The 22,120-nt window shown below is 39.3% G+C and overlaps 1 long non-coding RNA gene across 1 annotated transcript in view; it reads right to left on the reverse strand.

Annotated features, from left to right (window-relative positions):
• Nucleotides 1–705: 705 nt before the first annotated feature.
• The window catches only part of LOC132530560 (uncharacterized), a 105,059-nt gene continuing 83,644 nt past the window's right edge, over nucleotides 706–22,120 (reverse strand). The window contains exon 3 of the long non-coding RNA XR_009543819.1: nucleotides 706–1,860. This is a non-coding gene — a long non-coding RNA (uncharacterized LOC132530560). The remainder of the gene's footprint in view (nucleotides 1,861–22,120) is intronic.

Genomic DNA, 22,120 nt, shown 5'->3' on the forward strand with positions numbered 1-22,120 from the left:
GGTACGGTCCTAAGGCCTTTTATATATACTGATTCATTTAATTCTCATAAAAGTATGATGAAGTAGATTCTATAATTATCCCCCCTTCTGCAGACAATAAAAGGTCCCAGTAAATGACACAGTAAATGACAGCGTGGGAATTTGAACCCAGCTAGCCTAGCTCTAGAGCTTAAGCAATACTGTCTATTTACCTGGTTCCATATGGAGAACAGTAAAGACCTGGGGGTGAGAACCTGTGAGGGGACAAGAGCCCAAAAAAGGAGTGTAGGAGTCCCACCATCTACCTCACAAACTTCAGTTTTGCTTCAGATCAGTTTTACAGTCTGTTCAGGGAAGGAGATAGCTTTGATCCCATGATCTCTCCCAGAGGTAGAATCTGTGTTTTATCTCAGCTCTGCTAAGTCATGCTACGTTGGATAAATTTACCTTTTCTCTACATCTCAGATTAATTTACAAATAAATAAATTGGTTCTACAAAAGAAAATAAATGAGCATAGGTATTTTTAAATGTGAAGTCATCATTCTGTATGGTGGTACATGTCACTGGTTTTGATAACTTTTTTGTTTAACATGGAAACAAACAAAAAAGCAAGTAGCCCAAATAAAACAACTCTAAATAAAAATAACTTGGAGAATAAAATGTTAAAAAGCCTTTAAAAATAGGTAAACTTTCATTTTTATTGTATACATAGATCTTATCTCCAATGTAAGGTGAAAAGTTGGTGAAATTGTCTAGGTGATTCCTAAGGAAAGATTACTTGTGTCTATATGCCCTGACAAGGAGAAGAACAGTTAGTCTTCCCTACCATGTAGGTAGGTTTCTCTGACTGACTGATTGATTTTTGTCCTTAAATCCATTGTTCTCCTAAATCCATAGGATAATTTGTCATGAGTATATAAGTCAACTGTGGTATCTGGAAAATTGCTTTTCTTTTTTAAATTGAAAGACATTTGGTGAATTCTCTGTTCTAACATTGGCAGTTTGGGCAGGAACATTGATTGATTTTGGAATCATGCTTCAGTTGTATCTACCTTCACTTTGCCAGTAGACATTGATCCCTCTCCACCAGCCTGGTGCTGTGTTTTGGAACTTGGAACTTCCCATCATTGGGGGTCATTACCACACACTGCTCAGGAAAATTAACTGTGTAGCTGTTGGTAGTTTCCAGGAAAGCCATTCTTCTCACTTTCCTGCTCTGAATCAATAAACGGGTCTGTTATTACTCAGGCCCCTGGGCAAATATCTCTATGATGAGGTCCAGCCTGGGGGGTAAGGAAATTGGGAAATAGGGTTCGGCCCAGGGGAGTGGACAGTTTTTAGAGTCATGTGAAAGGAACAACCAAATCATCTCAAATATTGCTTTCATTTTAAAGTTTAAGGTAGCATAAATTGTTTCAGAAGGGTCAGGGATTTTTGATGTAACTGGAAAGTTCTTATTTAGTCCAGGTTCCCTTGAAGGAATTGGTCCCCTGCATGATGGCGTGGAGGCACATGATCCAGTTAATAGTAGCAGGGTGAATAGCAGGAAGCTGAATTCAGCCCATTTAGAGGAGTAAAGATCTAACCAAGTGCCGTATCCGCAGAGTAAAGTGAAAGAGCATTTGGAAAGAACCACCAATGCCAAGGTTTCCTTGCATGAAATATAGCACAAGTTCAGGCTTCTAAACTCTACATACCTCCGACCTTTGGCTCTTTTATGTCTCTATTTTTCTGGCCTGACAGACCACATGCCAACGTGCAACCCAGAATCCCTCACCCTCGTGATTTATGGCTTCCAGCTGCTTCAGTGTCTCAGCCGTGGCAGCTGATTTTCAGATGTCTTCAAACCGGAGGGAGAGTGTTCATGTGAACTTGAGCGGCTGCAGAAGAGAAGAAGAAAAGTTGATGAAAAACTCATCTGAATTCAGCCCCAAAGCTTTCCATTGATCTTTGCCTTCGGGGCCAAGCAAAATGTTTGGTTTATTTCATAAGCTAATTAGGTGTGTGAAAGGCTACTGGGCATCTGCTATTGACTGAACCCAACAAAAGTGATCACCAGGCTGGGTAATCAATAAGGGATCAATAACAAGCGTGTGATTGGATTAGCCATTTGATCAATGCTGTGTGCTAATATATTAACAAGCAAATTACAGAGCAGCCCTTAAGAGCAGAATGCTGACTCTGATTGCATTACAAACTAGTGAGATCTAATGATCCGCCAAGTGCAAGGGGTTAGTTATACAAATCAAGATCTGAAGGTATTTTTTTTCCTTGAAGATTTCTTCCCCCCGCCAAAGAAAATGCTTTCTTAAGTGAGATTCAAATTAAATTACAATTAGCAAGCAGTTGCACTGGGACACCCAATTTCCAAGCAAGTATCACTCATGAGGAAGAGGGCTTGAGCAGTCCAGAAAAAATAGCCTAGAGAACTTTTAGGAAAACCCAGGTAAATTTCAGAAAGGGCAAACACAAAGAACACCAGAATAGTCACTAATATTTCTCCAATAAAATTTTGGTAAATGGATGCCTAGTTTGGATATATAGAGCGCTCTCATGACAGGATCTAATGTGCTTGATCTTTATCAGAACCATAGATGTCTTCCCAACTTACACTTTTGTTTTAAGGTAAGCTACTATCTTAACTAATTCAGCCTCAAAATGGGTCAGTAATGAGAGACATCTGTGTGCGTGTGTGCGTGTGTGTGCATGTGTGCATGTACCAAGTGCACAGCGTGAAGGATTGTGGCCAACAGCAGAAGTGAGCTTTCAAAAAAGAAAACAAGAGAGAAAATTACATGACATAGGACGTGGAGGAATGAAGGAAATGACTTCCACTTCCTAGACCTTCAGAACTTATTTCTATTACACGATTCTATAAGTGACCTCACAAGAGTAAAAAGCCACAAAGCAGAGCTTTTTTCCTCCTTGCTTTCCCCATGATTAGGTGAACCATTTATTCAATTGACTGTGCTCTTTCTGATTCCCTAAGTGGAGACCAGGCAAGGCTTTGCTCACTTTCTCTGAACCCTTTTCCTTTTAAGAAATCTTTTTTTTCCCTTTGCCTGAGGGAAGCTGAACCGATTAGTCTGAATTCTCCAGTGTTATTTGCAGACTCGAAAGGTCTCCCAGGGCCCGGATGCAGAGTGGCAGCCGAGCCTTCGGTGAGGTGAGGCAGACGGCAGCTGACAAAACAGGCGGCCTGGCCCAGGGAGCTGGGGGCCGGGAGGGGAGAGGCTGTCAATCAGCATAAGAGAAGCACAGGCAGGGGATGTAATATCTGATGGAGCCCTGTCAGTGCCAAGGTGAACCAAGGTTGATTTGCCTGAGGCTGAACCGCCTAGGACCTCAGGGGTGCTGTAGGCAGATTTTCCCACTTGCCCCACGTTTGGTGAGTTTCAATGTTTATACCTTCCTATGTTCGTTTTTGTACCCAAGTTCAATGCCATCAAGAATACCTAATGATGTTTCTATGAGAACTATTGTTCCTTTTGAATACATCTGCTGATAGTCAATGATCACAGTGATGACAGTCCTCTCAGACCCATTCCTCTGTGGTGGTGCCTCGTGTCACAAGCCCTGTCTGTGTTTTTAAGTACCTTTTTTCTGTGCCTACCAAAGCATAACGTACAGGAAGCTAGCAATCTACAGTGGAAGAGCTTAACTCTGTTTAAATATGGCAGTCCATGAAACTATGAAGTCATCACATTTATTGTTCGTAGAATCTACCCACCACTTTACCATTGGTGAGATTCTGTAAATAAATGACAAATCTTTGGCATCTCATGCAGCCTAAACTACAGTGGCACATGGTGTAAGGATATAACAGTCTATGCTACAAGATTAATTCTTTCAGCCATCAGTGATTACATTCATGGTAAGAAGCAATGTACTTTGAACTTGCAGTAAAAGCCACTCTAATTAATCACATGTTCACCAAAAACCTTAAACAGAGTTAAAGAATATTCTGCATCTCATAAACGTAAGACAGGTGACTATAGTGCTATAAAACCCTTATTGCGATGTTACTGGTTAATGCTTCTGACATGATTCTACTCTCCTCTGTAACACTAACACTCCTCTGTAGTGTTATTAATTTGAAGCTTTAAATAATGTCATAAATATTTCTCCAAGAAGAACCAGCTGTGTGGCTCTGGGTGATAATGATTATAATTATTTAAGATAGAAAGCATTGGAGGACAAGGTTCTTGCTTGTCACTGTGTCTGATTCTGTAATACGCTCTTCTGCAGGAAGAACTGAGAATGAAGGGAGAATGACAACAGGCAAAAAAGAAATTTGCCAATGGTCAATAACTCGTTTGGGAATTTGTGATTGTTTTGCTTGGGGAAGAAAACAACATCTTAAGTGACTTGATAGATGTAATCATTTGAATCTCTTACAAACTGAACATCATCTAAAGTATATATATATCTTCTAAGTAATACTTTTCTTTAAAATAAAAATATCTGTTTGTTTTCTAAACTGTCTCACTTTACCTCTTCCTTGTTAGGTTTAATGACAGTGAATACTGAAGATTTAATGTGATATTTCTCATCAGTTTGAAGATAGTTATGTTTCAGAATCTGTTTCCTTTGGCTCTAGCTAAACCTTCTACAGCCTGATGTGGCCCACGTCAGTATGAGAATGAAAGCCATGCTCCTTTGCCTGCTTTCATCTTCATGAGAAGATTCATCTTCCCCAAAGTGCTTATGTTCTCGAAAGCTCCAGTGGGCTAGACGATGACTTGGTTCCAGTAGATGGCTCAAGTGTTATCCTGTGCAGGACTGTTGATTAATCAAGACAAAAAGGTAGGAATGAGTGGTTCACTGAAGCATGTATGCGTGACGTGGCTTACAGGAAGGGAAGTGGCTCTGATAAGAAAAACACTACAAAATATTAATACTAGGTAGAGGTCTTCACATCCATTAGGATGGCTACTGTTAAAAATATAGAAAATAAGTGTTGGCAAGTATGTGGAGAAACTGGAACCCTTGTACACTGCTGGTGGGAATGTAAAATGGTATAGTCACTATGGAATATAGGATGAAATAGGATTAACACGTGATCCAGCAATCCCATTTCTGGTATAGATCCAAAAGAATTGAAAGCAGAGACTTGAACAGATATTTGTACACCCACATTCATAGCAGCATTATTCACAATAGCCAAAAGGTATAAGCAACTCAGGTACCTATCGATGAATGAATGGATAAACAAAATATGGTATATAATACAACGGGATATTATTCAGTCTTCAGAAAGGAACTCTGAGGCAGGCTGCAACATGGGTGAACCTTGAGGACATTATGCTAAGTGAAATAAGCCAATCACAAAAGACAAACATTGTATGATTCTAAATACTTATATATGAGGTGTCCGGAGCAAATTCATAGATACAGAAAGTAAAATGGTGGTGCCTGAGGTTGGGGGAAGGGGGAAATGGGGAATTATTGTCTAACGGGTACAGAGTCTCCACTTGGGAATATGGAAAAAAGTTCTAGAGATGGATGGTGGTGATGGTTGCACAACAGTGTGAATGTTCTTATTGTCACTGAACTGTATGCTTAAAAATGGCTAAAATGGTAAATTTTATATTATCCAGAGTTTACCACAACTTTAAAAAGTACTAGTTAAGGAATAACCCACAGAGATATCTCTGACCTTTGTATGTCTCCTTCGGGCTTTTTGAGCAGAGGAAGGAAGCAGTCACCTGCCAAAGTGCATGTTGTGTTTTTCCTCCTTCTTCTGGGGGTCAGGCTGGAGGAAATTATTTTTCATTCCCATGCTTCCCATGGCTGCCTGGGAGTGAGGTTTGAAGGGAATGCTGAATAAGAACTTGAACTAGTCATGCTGACCTCAGTCAGCTTTCCCGAGTAAGGTTTACAGTTCACACAGGTGTACTCTGTCTACTGGAAACTTCTCCTACTGCATTGGGAGGCCACAGTAAGAGGAATTACAACTTGCACTTTTTAACCTTAATTCAGTAAATATTTACTGAGTAATTATGTGCCGGGCTCTGTGATTGGTCTTATTTTACTCAAAACCAAGCCTCACATCCTCAATAGAAGTTGTGGTTATTTCAGCCCTTGATCAATGACTGTCTACGTAGGCTGCCATGATAATGGCTAATGTCTGTCTCAGGGGTTAGGGCTGTAATCCCCAAACCAGTGTCCTTTAAAGACATGCCATTGGTCAGTTAGTTCTGAGTTTTCTAATGTTTTTGAATCCCATTTGTACTTTTTGCCATGGCCTTTTAGGGGAGCAAGAGTTTCATTAATATATGAATATTATTGAATGATTGTGATAAATACCATTTCTTTGAAGCAGATAGCACCTGCAGTTTATATAGCAGTTTTACTTACTACTCTAAACTGACCATCCTGTAGTCTTGCATTTTAAGATTTATTTTTCTTATTTATATATTTTAACCAAGACACTGAAAGCTTAAGTGTCTGTCAAAAGTCACATTCTTAAATAAACTTGGAGGAAAACTTTGTGATGTTTTCCCTCTCGGGCTAGTAGCAGTGCTTTTTCCACTACATTTCACTATGTACTGCATCCCTAATCTGTCTTGGACACATCTCTGTAGAATCAGACAGAACGTGGGGGTGACCCACTGAATCAATTTTTTTTTTCTGTAGTCTTTCCAGAGTTTGGTCTAGCCCCAGATTGAATTGGCTAAAATAAATGTTGGATCCATTCAACTTGGTTTTATGGAATCGAGAAAACCTTTAAGATATCACATATTTTTTTTTTGACACAACGGCATGAAATCCTGTTGGGTTATATAGTTTGAAAACCAGGGAAGAGAAATTACAAAAATATTCTCATTATCCAAAAAAGTGAATATTAATTACTGTGTCACTTTCAAATAAATAATTTATAATGTTATTCATAGTAATACATTGTTGGTAATTACAGTTTCTTAGTAAGTACAAACTTTGGTGAAACATTATATTTGAAGTATAGAATAGTATTACCTATAAAAAAGTTAAATAAAAAACTCAAGCGATGCCCCCAAAAACAACTTGCATTTTGTTTTACTTAATTAGAGTAGGGAGAGCTATAAATTTCTTTTATAGCTTTCATGTATTAAGAATCTTTGATAATATGCCAGGATAAAGAATATGTACTTCATATACAAGGTGTTATCTATCTATAAAACTTCGTGTTATCCTAGCTGAGTTATGGAATTTTATATTGAAAATGTTATAAATATTACTGCTTTCCTGCTTTCCCTTCCTTCCTTCCTCCCTCCCTCCCTCCCTTCCTTCCTTCCTTTCTTGCCATACCGTGCAGCTTGCAGTATCTCAGATCCCTGACCAGGGATTGAACCCAGGCCACGGCAGTGAAAGCCCAGAATCCTAACCACTAGACCATCAGGGAATGCCCACAGCTTACTATTTCTATGCATTAGAAGGAAGAAATGATTTTTTACTCATACATTTACGTATGCATTTAGTGTTGATAGTGCAAAATGTACCCTTGGATGTACCTTCAAGCAACCTAAAACCAGCCTCTTCAGAAAAGTTAGGGATGCTTAGCATTCACCCCTAACTGCAGTCGACATGCCATCATGCACTCTGGCCATGACATTGCAAATCAGCCATCGCCAAGGGAGAGCATCAAAAATGGGCACATTGTGGATGGCAGAGATCCAAAGGCATCTGAGTGGTGGTGTCCTCTGTAGCTGGATTCTGTTTTCACACCAAAAGGATTTTTAGTGAAGTCTGGCCACCAGTGGCTTCATCCAGGCATAAAAATACAAAACTATTCATAAGGAAATGTTTGTATGCATAAAGTATATATTAACTCATGGAAACAAAAGATACAGATAAAGGGTAAGATTAATAGCCATCAATAGATAAAACCTATTAATATTAGTAAATACATATTTTTGCTCAAATGTATTCACCTTTAATAATTATTTCAATGTAATTTCAGTAGCTCAGCTTACTATATACTCCAGTCAATATGAAAGACAGAGTGCTCTACCAACAACCCATTTTTCTTTGATTTAGCTTTTATTTATCTTCCTTTTTTAGTATATAAAATATATACATTTTAACATTTATATAATGTCATCAGTAAAATACCGGTTTTATCTTCATTCCTGGGTATGAATACTCCTTGACTCATTTAAGGATATGAATTATACAAGCCATGGACTCTTTCTTCCCTATTACATAGGATGCTGGCTTGCCTTTCATATTTGCAATCTGTATGCTGAATAAATCGGTGTGTTTCTTTCCCTTCAAGAGGCTACATATTTCATACATATGTGGCAGTTGTAGGTACATATGTCTGCTGTAGGTACAGCTTACATTCATTGCAAGTAATTACATAGAAAGGGTTATAGTGAGCAAAGTGAGTTGATAAAAATGATAATGCAAGACTCTATATTTATTCATTTGCAATGATTTCCACATCAACTTCACTCAGTTTATAAATCTAAACATTAGTTCTCTTGCTGTCAGCACTTCAGACTCCACCTGGGATCAGTCAGCCAAGCTGTGCTTTCTGCCTCCTAGAATCATCATGCAAAATAAAGATTCTGCGTTTGGAATGTAGCTGACAGGTTAGTTGATGATGCACCAGACAAAAAGGAATGCAGTTTTCCTCCTCAGCTGCATAAGCTCCCTTGTTCCACGGGCTTATTTCTTTAGTAAGAAAAGCAGATGTGACTTAAGTAGCAGGGGCAAGGAGGTGGTAGGGAAAGAGCTATCCTTTCATAAGCACATCTCAAATTGCAACACATTTTTTTGTCCTGTAAAGCAGCGGTCCCCAACCTTTTTGGCACCAGGGACCTTTTCTGTGGAAGACGCTTTTTCCACAGACCGGGGGTGCGGCGGGGTGGAGGGATGGTTCAGGCAGTAATGCGAGCGTAGATGGGGGATGATGAGGAGTGGTACCAGTCCGTGGCCCCGGGGGTTGGAGACCCCTGTTATAAAGTACGTAAGTACGTAAAATGTCCTGGTGCTCAAGAGCTAATTACGTCTGCTATCTTTATTCCTGAAAGAAAAAATTATATGGACGTTTTGCATATTTAAATGAAGGATGCGATAACAGATTTGCCAAAGAATCAATTTTGTCCAGCTTATAATTCTTTTGCTTCGGAATTTCACTTCTTTTTTTTTTTTTTTTTTTTTTTTTTGCGGTACGCGGGCCTCTCACTGTTGTGGCCTCTCCCGTTGCGGAGCACAGGCTCCGGACGCGCAGGCTCAGCGGCCATGGCTCACAGGCCCAGCCGCTCCACGGCATGTGGGATCCTCCCGGACCGAGGCACGAACCCCTGTCCCCTGCATCGGCAGGCAGACTCTCAACCACTGCGCCACCAGGGAAGCCCAATTTCACTTCTTTTTACATTAGAATTTTTTTTCCTGTAACACTAATTGTGGTAGAATTTATCAAGCTGCTTCTCTTAAACAGGCTAGTCATGTGTTCCCTATCTCTGGGGGATAGCATATTAAATTCACAGATTCTTTTCTACTTGAGGCTTTGACTACCATTCATTCATACATTTCTTCTCTTCTATCATATGCTTATATTTCACAAAAATAATTATTATTAAAACATGGCATTTCTCTTTTACTAGTAAAACCTGGTATCTTGAAAAAAATAACTTCAGAAGTCAAGAAATACTCAGAATTAGGTTGCTAATCACTTCTATGCCGAAGAGGCAGACTCTGTTAAACAGAAATCCAGCCTGAAGTGGATTTTGTTGGGTATCTGTAATTGTTGTGACGGATATCACGTCAGTAAGTTGATTACATACACAGCAGCTAGAAACTTACCATATTGAATTTTAGTATTTTTGCACATGAGCTTTAGCAAAGCTATGAATAGAAATGTTTTCATAAAGGAACTATCCCATTTGTATGTTTGAAGCTTACTTTTGAATCATTCTCTCTGCTGTTTCTCCATCTCCTCTTCTCTCAAGTACGAGTTAATCTGTTTATTTAGATTAGACAGCAGATCAAATAAAGTGCCAAATAAGAGTCTGAGTAGCTGAGGAGAGCTGAAAGTTACTCTGCTGTCCAAGATGGGAAAATAGACGAATAAGAGTGATGCCTCAGCAAGATGTAATTATATTTCCTTTGGTACTTTACTTACTGTACCAAACATAAAATCATCCTGGATACTTCATATTATTCTTAAACTTAGTAAATTTATTATTAAAGTAGTATTTACCTATGTAATTTTTACCTTGCTAATGAGAATATGTTTATAAAATTTTGTTAAATCTAAAAGAATTCTTTTTCAAGATTTCTTCCCCTCACTCAAGAAAGATGTCTTCATTTTAAAGTGGAATGAAATGTAGGTCTCTAAATGTCTTATAGGGCCTCCTGCACTTGTACTGACCCTTTGAAAAGTCAGTTCATTAAACAGTTATTCTGGGCTATGTCCTGAGCTTCTAATGCAGCAAATTTTAAAAATCTAAAGCAAAGATAATACTCGGACACAGAGTCCATGGCTGTGCACTGGGAGGGGTCCACTGGCTGGCAGTTGTCATGGGTTATCTCCATTGCTGGTTTCTCATGCCATCTGGGTTCATATGACAGCACCATGGGGAGACTTTCCCATTCTTTATTTCTTTCCTTTCAAACAGCTAAGATGAGGGATACGTTTGTGGCTGCTTCTGACAAATGCGCGCTGACAGAATCCAAAAACTGATCTTTCCTTGGAACCACGGCATTAATGAAAAGCAAAACAAAATAAAAACAAATCCTGACCGCTTTGCTGAAACAATTAGGGATTGGTGATGGATGGCGTGGCTTGGAACAATGCCTGGTACAAAATTTGTACTCAATAAATAAGTGTTGAATTAAGTGGAGGAATAAATACTTAACTACAAATAACTTAAGCAACTTTTAGGAGTGGCCCTGTGATTCATATTTTATCCCCAAAGGGGCTATTTAGTCATTCAACAATTATTTACTAGGCACCCATCCCATGTAAAGCTGTAATAGCCACCCCAGGGGATACTAAAGTGGATAAATCATAATATAAAACATACTGATAACTGAATTATCATAATATTTGTGTAATTACTAATGCTAAGTGGAATGAAAACACTATGAAAGAGATCCAGATAAAGTAAGTGCAAAGATAATTGTTAGTTATTCCCTGTTGTGGCTAATGCGTGTCTCCCACAGCTACATTAAGGTCTATACACCCTCTTAATAAAAGCTACTACTTATTTACTACCATCACGAAGTGCCTTGTAGATGCCAGGTATTTGGCTTCTATTATTTCTAATTTACTCAACAATCCAGCGAGGATTGTTAACATCATTTTTCTCATTTTATAGTTGAGGAAATGAATGTTCAGAGAGAATAAGAAGGAAATTTTCTCAAAGCCACATAGCTAACCAACTCCAGATCCACAGTCTCACATAGCTGCAAGAGAAAGACCTACCTAATTCTTGCCTCTGCCTCTCTCCTCTTTCTACAACCCAGGCCTCTTCCTTCTTAAAGCTTCAGCCTGGCCCCTCCAGCCCTACCCAATCCCTCTCTCTAGAAAGAGGAGATTTAAGATACTCTAGAATGGCACACTGAAACTTGGCTCCCAGTTACCTCCAATGCTTGTCTGGGAGAACGAGAGACTTCTGGGTTTCTCCCTTGTGTCTAAAACCAGTCCCCTTGTGATAATTTTCACCCTCTTGTTCCCAGGGCCCAAGTTCTGCCTGGATTGTCTACCAATCTAGTCCTTCCAGGACTGGGGCCCTGGCTGGTCCTGGTCATTCCTTTCTCTGGACTGGAATCCTTCCCTTGAACTCCAGCCAGAAGTCCAAGGCATAGCCACCCAAGGATAGAGTTCACAGTGGATCTCCTGGCAGTGTCTGCTTGGATGCCTCTGTGCTGAAGATTCCCTGACATGGTATATGAGGCCTTTGAAGATGGGGCTCCCACTCTTCTCTGCAGCCTCATCCTCATACCCAACCTCAGTCATACTGGATTACTTGCAGATCTCTGAATTCGGCCTGTCCATTTTTCCCCAGAGGACCTGGCATAAATTGTTCCCTCTACCTGGCTACTTTTCTTCACTCTTCCCCTGTTTTCTAGGTCTGCCCTTATTTAGATGTCACCTCCTCCAGGAAGCTGTCCTTTGCCTTCCCGAGTCACTCTGGGTTTACGCCTCAGTCTCCTTACTGGGCTAAGAGCAATTTGAGGACATCATTATTTTATCTCCAGAAACTAAGCCAGGACCTAGCACATTGCAGACACTTAACAAATGTTTTTTCATTGGTATAAAATTACTTACAAGGCAATTTACAAGGACCATAAAAATCAAACAAGCAGTACTTGGATGACACTGATCTCCAGTTCCCTGATACAGTAATTTCCCCTTTGATGCAATATTCTAATATACTAGCTGACTCTCATGAATCTTGTAGGCAACCATGAGAGTTTGAGTTCCAGCCTGTGAGAATCCCAAGCCCCTCCTGCTGGGAAAATTATTTTAACTCATTGTTATTGCAAGGACTTACAGGGCACATCATTGTGATTCGCAGATGAGGAAACTGGGACCCAGACAAGTGTCAGACGATGTTGTGATGCGCCTTGGTTAATGGAAGATTTGAATTTATGTTTGGTTCATATTTCTACTGAGATAGAATGTCAACATTTGGGATATGTTGCTAATTAAGATGATTATGTCTGTAAATCTTATGAATGACAAAGCATTTTTTAGAAATTTAAAAGATTATTTACATAGATTTGTTCCTAGGAAAACATTTGTCTTCTGCAAATGGAGATAATAAAAACCACTAAATTACACTAACGCAAAATCTGGAAGGTGGCAGATTTATAGCTACGACTGTCGACAGGTCACCTGCCACCCCTCCTTGTCCACCTTGTGGGCTATCAGTTTGCCATGTCTCTGAGCAATGCCATTTTGAGAAAGGAGAGAATCTTCATCTGCGGGTGTTGTGGCTAACCCAGAAGATGCAGTTAGTATCTCATGTGGAATGGAGCCATTGCAAAAGGCCTAGAACACTGCCTGAAATGTGACAGGAGTTTTCTGGCCACATTCTCAAATGATTAGGAACATGCTGTCCTTTTACGCTTTGTGGAAGTCTACTGTGTAGTTATCATTCTTTAAATAAAATTGTCTCTCTCAGTGAAAGGAAAGGATTTCACTGTTTATTGAATTTGTGTTCCTTGAGGCTGAATTTGCATACACAGAGAGGTGTTTTAAATAAACAATTCCTGACAGTATTATTGGAAGAAAACAAAAGGAGAGCAAGGTCAAGCTTTCTGGTACACATAAATTGGCACTAATGTTCATTCATTCAGCAAAGTTTTTAGAAACCTAGATTACTCCAGGCACTGTGCTGGGCATGGAAGTACTGGAGATGCCAGAGTAAGTAGTGAGCAAGGTACCATCGCTGCTTCCAAAGGGCCTTCGAGCTCTGGGAGAGGGGGCTGGAAGGGATTGGATGCCATTAACCAGGGTGAGATCTTCCTTTTGACCCAAGTCTTCCTTTCTGGGTTCAGAAGGCAAAATGGCCCATAAACAACAATGCAAGGAACACAATCCTTTCTTTCACCTAGCTCTTTAAATTTCTTAAGAAAACTGATAACTCTCAGCTGGAATCTGCAGCTTCCTGACCATTAGTGAGAGGAGATTGATAAATTACCACCCTGCCAGGGAAACTTGGGCAGGTGTGAATACTTCCCACTCTGTTTGCATTCCCCGCGAGAGCTCTGTGCTTGTATGAATTCACGCACAGAGCAGAGAGACATTTCATTCTTGGATGAACTCGGGAGAGGTGAATTAGCCTCCACATTTTAGACAGTTGAATTATTCTTTCGTCTTCTTTAAACTGCAAAGGGAAATACATTTCATCCCATGCAAATACATATTCAACCTCTTTTATATAATTGAGTTCATGAGTCAGTCTCCTATTCTATTTTTATTTACTTATTTGGTAGTTTTGAGGAAATTTCTCCATTTTACTAACCACTTTAAAATCCTTCTCCAGATTAAGATCAACATCTGAGGCTAGAATTTAAACCCCAGAAAAGGTAGTAAGTAAAGAAATCTTTAATTTATGAAACTGAACAAGTTGACTTATCCAAACATCTCTAGGGCTTTAATGGGGGATATCTATAATTCTCTGAATTGTATTCCTTTCACAGTGATATTTTGTAATTCCATTCTATTACCCTTGCTTAACATTAATGAGATAAAAAGATCACATTATGGCCATTGATGTTCTTCAAATTGAATGCACGTTTCCATGTACAAAGCTGTCTGCTAATTTAAAAAACATAGCATGTAACATAGAATCATGACCATGGTCATCACTCAGCTGGGACCAGATAGCATTTTTTATCTATTCATTGGATTTAACAAGGCATGAGATGGAAGCAGAATACAAAGTGTGGGTAGATTATCCCATATCCCTCCTTTTGGCCAGTTCTTGGCAGTCTCAGCAAGGAAACTGAGGCTTCATGTTTCCATGGAAATAAACCTCAAGGTCAAAGGGGCATATGGAAGGTCAGACAATGACAAAGGAACATCTGAGAGGCCATCTGGATGAGTGACCTGACATAATTAGTCATTAATCCCACTCTGGGGAACAATAGAGCTGGCAGAGAGTGTGTTTGGGCTTTGATCGTGGTCTGGGTGATCTCATGGGGAAGAGGGAAAAAAGCCCCACTTGGTAACTAAGCAGATTACCCCGGCATGCTGTTAACTAAAGACGGGGTGGCCGAGGAGGCCAGTGGGATACGCATTTTACATATTAGACTACATTTCCCTTAACTTACCCCAGGCCCCTCTAGGGCCGTGTGGCTTTCGGATTAGTTTCTGGGTAGCGTTTTTTACAGTTTACAATGGAAGGAGAGCAAGAGTCCCCAAATACGTAGCTTAAAATTCTCAGGCAACAGATGGGAAGATAGCTGGGGAGCCAACGGCATTAGCCAGCTTGGTTTACAGGTGTCAATATTTACTAAGCAAAGTTTGCCAGGGTGCCTTTTGGGAAAAAGCAGAGAGAATAGTTCATCGGTAAAACAACAGCAATGAGTCCATTGTCTGTTTTTAGCAGAATGGTTAGAATTCTGAGTTGTCTAAAATGGTAAGAAGTACTCACCAGCATCTGTCCTTCTCTTGGGCTCTTCTTATTCATGTTTATTAGTCTTAGCTGACTTTGATTAGCTACCCCTCACACGTAGCTAGAATCCTTCTATTTGAAGGGCTGGTGACGTTCTGAGATTGACTGTGTGCACTTTTGTAGGATGTGAACGTACTAGCAGTCTTTATAAATACATGTATTTCGCCAACTGCTGAAATCATCATCTGCCCCCCAGGGATAACTGATTATACTTGCTGTGTAAAGAATGGTGGCCAGCTGAGGTAGTAAATATATTGGACCAAAGTCTCTTTCTTAGAATAGCTTTCTGAATAATGACATTTAAAAGTCATTGTTAGCTTTTAAATTTTGAAACCAGAATCTGATTAGTCATTTGGGTGGCATATTCTGGCAAACTACAGGTGGGGCTGTAGAAAGAGCACTGGCCGGTGAGACATACTGTGGGCAGGTGAGACATACTGTTGCCCTAACTCTGCCACAGATTTGCTGTACAATCCCTTTGTGAGCATTTCTTTATCTGTAAAAAGATAGGTTGTGCTCCATCCCAAATAGCAAATATACTTCTTATAATGCCAACTATGAGAGATTGATAGTGGATGCCTACACATCTACTAAAAGTTGAGAAAGACTCTGAGGGGAATCTATGCTTAGTAAGAAGGATTGATTAGTAATGTCTACCTTTGGTGTGGGAAAAGAAATGGCAGCATGAGTGTTAAATGTGTATATCTTCAGATTTGGTTATCTTATATATCACTTCCACTTCTATTTTGGAGAATTGAGGGGGGGAGATTATTTACATAAATACTTTAAAAACTAAAGTTGTGACATACATTAACTGTTAGTACTAGTAGTAGCAGCAGCAACAACACAGGACTCTTGTATCAGACATGGTCTAGAAGTTATGGTGATGGGAAAACCAAAGTAGCTTGGTTACCAATATTTAACTACATTACCTCAAGTAGAATGTGGACACCTAAGTCACAGGGTCTACTGAAAAATTAAGATGTCAAATCCTCCAAGGAGGATTTTGTCCTCCCTCCTGGTCCCTTCAATCTGTTATATCGGGAGTCTGCTTCTCTGCCGTGACATGTTAATTCACACAAGTGATTTACTCAAGCATTCTCACTGATGCAAAAACTTTCTGAAATCCCTTCTATGATTAAAAAGTACCTAAGAGGGCTTCCCGGGTGGCGCAGTGGTTGAGAGTCCGCCTGCCGATGCAGGGGACACGGGTTCGTGCCCCGGTCTGGGAAGATCCCACATGCCGTGGAGCGGCTGGGCCCGTGAGCCATGGCCACTGGGCCTGCGCGTCCGGAGCCTGTGCTCCGCAACGCGAGAGGCCACAACAGTGAGAGGCCACAACAGTGAGAGGCCCGCATACAGCAAAAAAAAAAAAGTACCTAAAATCAGCGTGAAGTATGCCTTGTGTTATATTATCATAATAACTTGAGTTACTCAAAGGAGTATCCTTAGCATCTTTTATTTATGAAATGTCTACATGTGAGAATTTTACAAAGGGAGTTTCAGGTGTTTTGAAAAACTTTGATACTCAGTTTCTGCTAAAACTTTGTTTATTCTTATGAGCTCACCAAATCATCTCACTTTTGGGGTCTATGAGTTCCAGGAAGCTAAGAAGTTGTCTGAAAACATCCACAGTTAGAGAAGTGCTGAATTTTGCTTCTTTGGCCCACACTTCCTGGTGTGCAGCTGCTTCAACAATTTACTAGAGAAGTTTGCAAGTAGGTAGCAACATGCCTCACATTCTTCTTCTTTTTTTTTCAGCTTTATTGAGGCATAATTGATGAATAAAATTGTAAGATATTTAAAGCATACATCTTGGTGATTTGATATAACTATACATCGTGAGAGGATTCCTGTCATCTAGTTAAATCACACGTCCATAACCTCACATAGTTATTTATTTATTGTTTTGGTAAGAACACTTAAGTTCTACTCTATTATTAGCAAATTTCAATTGTATAATACAGTGTTATCAACTATAGTCACCATATTTTACATTAGATCCTCAGACCTTATTCACCTTATAGCTGAAAGTTTGTACTCTTTTACCAACCTCTGCTTATTTCCACCATCCCCCAGCCTCTGGCAATCAATCAATCAATCAATCTTTTCTACTCTTTTTTCCATGAGGCTGATTTTTTTCTTTTAATTCCCCATTGAAGTGATACTATACAGTATTGTCTTTCTTGGCCTGGCTTATTACACTTAGCATAATGTCTTCAAGGTTCATTCATGTAGGCGCAAAGGGTAGAATTTCCTTCTTTCTCATGGCTGAGTAATATTCCATTTTATATATATGGATACCCATATTAAACACATACTGTGTATATATCTCACATCTTCTTTATCCATTCATCCATTGATGGACACTGAGGTTGTTTCCATAACTTGGCTCTTGCGAATAATGCTGCAGTGAACATAACAATGCAGATATTTTGTTGATATCCTGTTTTTATTTCCTTTGAATATATTCTCAGAAGTGGAATTGCTGGATCATATGGTAATTCTATTTTTAATTTTTTGAGAAACCCCCATACTGTTTTCCATAGTAGCTGTACCAAATTGCATTCCCACCAACAATACACAGGTATTCCCCTTTTTTCCACATCCTTGTCAACACTTGTTATTTCTTGTCTTTTTTATAATAGCCATCTTAAAAGATGTGAGGTGATATCTCATGGTGGTTTTGATTTGCTTTTCCATAATGACTAGTGGTGTTGAGGATTTTTCAAGTAACTGTTGGCCATTTATATGTCTTCTTTGCAAAAATGTCTATTCACTTCCTTTACCCATTTTTAGTTTGGTGTAGTCCCACCTGATTATTTTTGTTTTTGTTGTGTTGATTTTGATGTCAAATCCAAAAATTCATTGTTAAAACCAATGTCAAGAAGCTTCCCACCTATCATTTCTTCTAGGAATTTTATGGTTTCAGGTCTCACATTCAGGTCTTTAATGCATTTTGAGTTGATTTTTTATATGGCATAAGATAGGGGTTCAGTTTCATACTTTTGCATGTGGTTGCCTAGTTTTCCCAACACCATTTATTAAAGAAACTATCCCTTCTCTATTGTGTATTCTTGGCTCCTTTGTCATGAATTAATTGAATATATATGCATGGGTCTATATCTGGGCTCTCTATTCTGTTCCATTGCTCTATGTGCATGTGTTTATGTAAATACCATACTGTTTTTATTACTATAGCTTTGCAATATAGTTTGAAATACTGACATGTGATGCCTCCAGCTTTGTTCTTCTTTCTCAAGATTGCTTTGACTATTCAGGGATTTTTTGGTGCAGAATGGTTGGTGCCACCCTGTTCTTTGTGGCATACTGTCCATTACCACTACCTTTCTCATGGCATTTTTATAAGGTACAACAATTATTTATTTTTCTTTTTACAATCATTTAAAAAAATTTCCCAAGTTTTTATTTCAAATAATTCAAACCTATGAAAAGCTTACCAAATGGCACCATGGATAACCATATACTCTCCCCCTAGATCCATGGATTGTTAGCACTTTGCCATATTTGCTTTCTGTCTCCCTCCACCCTCATTTTTATATCTGTCATTTGAGAATTATCGGTAAACGCTACTATGTTTCACCTCTAACTACTTCAATATGCATCTCCTAATGATAAGTACATTTTCCTTCACAACCACAACCAGAAAATTTAATATTGACACAGTATTGTTATCTAATATGCATGCTCCTATACAAATATTCCCCCATTGCCCAATTATTTCTTAAATGGCTTTTTTTTTGGTTTTCTTGGATTCAGGATCCAATCAACAGTCACTTGTTTTATTTAGTTGTTATATCTCTTTTTTCTTCTTTAATCTAGAACAGTTTCCTAGTCTTTTGAGGAGGATGGGGGTAGATAAAGAGGGAGCTTTTGTGTTGTTGACGTTTTCTTAGAACCCTGGACAGTTGTTTTCAGGATATCGCTCCATTTGAATTTGTCAGCTTGAATGTTTCTTTATGATTATCTTAGGTTAATTATTTTGGGCAAGAATATTACATAGATGACATCGTATATCCTTTACTGAATCATATCAAAGGCACACGATGCCAGTCTTTGCTATTAGTGTTGTTAAATTTGGTAATCTAGTATATAGTGTCTCTCAACTGAATTTCTCCATATACTGCTCCCAACAAGCTTTCATCCAATAATTCTAGCATCCAAGGATGATCCTAACTGAGCAAATTTTTTTTATAGTGCTAGTAAAACGATGACTTTCTGTTTTTATCATTCCTTCTACATTTATTAGCTGCATTTTAAAAATTTTAATAAAGAAAGCTTCTCCTTTTCTCCATCTCTCTCGTAAAAAATAAGGTTCTAAAGTATCATTTTGCGTTTGTGAACTTTTTTTTTTTTTTTTTTTTTTTTTTAGCAGTACGTGGGCCTCTCACTGTTGCGGCCTCTCCCGTTGCGGAGCACAGGCTCCGGACGCGCAGACTCAGCGGCCACGGCTCACGGGTCCAGCCGCTCCACGGCATGTGGGATCTTCCCGGACCGGGGCACGAACCCGCGTCCCCTGCATCGGCAGGCGGACTCTCAACCACTGTGCCACCAGGGAAGCCCTGTGAACTTTTAAAAAATATTTAACGTGCTATTCCCATTCTTGTCCTTCTTCATTTTGATGCTCAAAGGTAATTGTTTATTTTCAAGCAGTCTCCATTAGACTGTAAGCCTCTTGAATATGAGTCATAGAGTCACGTCTTGCGGATGTTTTCCGTTGCCTAACACACATATAAAATCCTATACATTTTTATCGAATGAATAAATGGATATAACCACCAAATTATCATCCAATTTGTTCATAGTTTTTAGCAGCTAAAGCAATGAGATACTATTTATTATTTATCAATTTGAAAAATATTAAAACATGTTAATACTCATTTTTCATATTAACACATTTTGGATTTTAAAAGGACATGCATCATACGTTACTGGAAGATAATTTAGTAAAGGTATTAAAAGTCTTTAAGGAATAATGGCTGAGATGAAGATGAAAATGGTTAGAGTTAAAATACTGCCAAATTTATAAGGAATAGATAAAACATGTATTTCCTTTGACTCAACAATTCTACTCCTAGCGGTATGAGGGATGCGTTTTGTGAGACATTAAACCTCTGTGCTATGTGGCAAGCCCCTTTCTAGAGTTCTTTGGCAGCTGCTCCACCCAGTGGATCAGTGGAATTCATTGCCATGGGGAAGTGGGGAGGGAGGCTGCCAAAAAAAGGGAATCATTGCCCAACTTTAAATTTCAAAACGGAGAATATTGAATCCACTGTGAATTAATAGCCTAAAAGCGAGTTCTTTTGATTTTTCAAAAGCCAGACTTTAATGAGAAACGGGAAAAGTGTGTACATTTCAATGAGTTAGAACTTCAAGGCCTGACCACAGAATAGATGATAAAGCAGGGAAAAATCTAGAATATTATGTAAGCCTTTCCTGGGGCTAAAGAGGAGAAGCCAGAGAGAAAGGGAGAGAAGGCAAGGAGTCAAAGGCAAATGTCCTTGTTTCCACCCTTCCCGTTTGAACATCACAGAAAGGGAGTGTTTTGAATGGGAAACCAAAGCATGTCCTCTGTTTTTCATTTGCTACCCTTTCAGGAGACTTGCAGAGTGTCCTGTGCCAGTGGAGAGTAGAAATGGCAACACGAGTAGCTTAAAGTAGAGAGGGGTGGGTCTCCACGGGCTGTACATAGCGAGAAATGAAGCAGCGATTGTCAAAGGCCCGGGGAAGAATTCTGTACACAACTGAGAATTAAAGTGGTGCATCTTTCAAGGATGGTAGCCGGTGAAGGGGCAACCTGAAGGTACCAGTGCGCTGAGGGTGGGGTGTGGATAAGCTCCCAGACCAGTCTCTGGGAATGGCCCAGGCCAGAGAGTAGAACAAGGGATTTATTCGCTGCGGACTCCGCTTATGGGGCTACACAACGTCAGGCTGGTGCCCAGGGACCAGTAGAATGAGACCTTCCCCCACAGAGCTATTCCCATTTACAAGCTACCCCTGCACCCAGATGGCGTCCTGGGGAGGAGGAGGCAAAGTTTAAAAACCTCAAGAGACAAGGTACACGTACACACTGCTATATTTAATATGGATAACCAATAAGGACCTACTGCTTAGCACAGGGAACTCTGCGCAATATTGTGTAACCACCTAAATGGGAACAGAGTTTGAGAAGGAAAAGATACATTTATATGTATGGCTGAATCATTTTGCTGAAACTAACACAGCATTATTAATCAACTATACTCCAATATAAAATAAAAAGTAAAAAAAATTTTTTTAAGTTAAAAAGAGAAGAGGTACAGTCGTCCTTTGGTATCCACAGGGGATTGGTTCCAGGACCCCTGTGGATACCAAAATCCTCGAATGCTCAAGTCCCTTACATAAAATGCACAGCACAAAGAAGGCAATCAGCCTCCATATGCATGGCTGGGAAACTCATGAATACGGAGGGCAGACGGTATTGCCTAGATAGGTGGCTTCAATTTTGAACTGAGTGTATTTATGCCGGAAAAGGATTGAGTTAAACTAGTGACTAGGTTATTATCTTTAATTAGCTAATTTTAGGTTTTTCAAATATTGAGTGGGAATACAGATTCCTCAGCAAGATCATATCAATGCTAGGTTAAATAAGAAGAAGAAAATTAATAAGCAGTAAGAAATAAGAAAGTTAGTATTTTTTTACACACCAAGTTGTAGTAAGGCAATTTCCACCCTGTAGCCTAAGTAATTTACCCTAAGGAAAGGATCAGACAAACACACAAAATGTGTTTACAAAAATGAACAAGCCAGAGACACCTTGATACCACATAAAGCATTGTACAATTTTACGAGTTACTGGGCAACATTAAGAACAGCCTTGTAGAGTTATGTTTATTGATATGGAAATATGTTCACAGTATGGGTTTCACCCACAAGAGTTCTTCTATTACCCTGTCATCTCTTTTTAAAATAGATCTCTTCATCATTTCCATGCCAGCCCCTGCATTTCCCATCTGAGTTC

This window comes from Lagenorhynchus albirostris, chromosome 12 (genome assembly GCF_949774975.1).
Source record: "Lagenorhynchus albirostris chromosome 12, mLagAlb1.1, whole genome shotgun sequence".
Taxonomy (NCBI): domain Eukaryota; kingdom Metazoa; phylum Chordata; class Mammalia; order Artiodactyla; family Delphinidae; genus Lagenorhynchus; species Lagenorhynchus albirostris.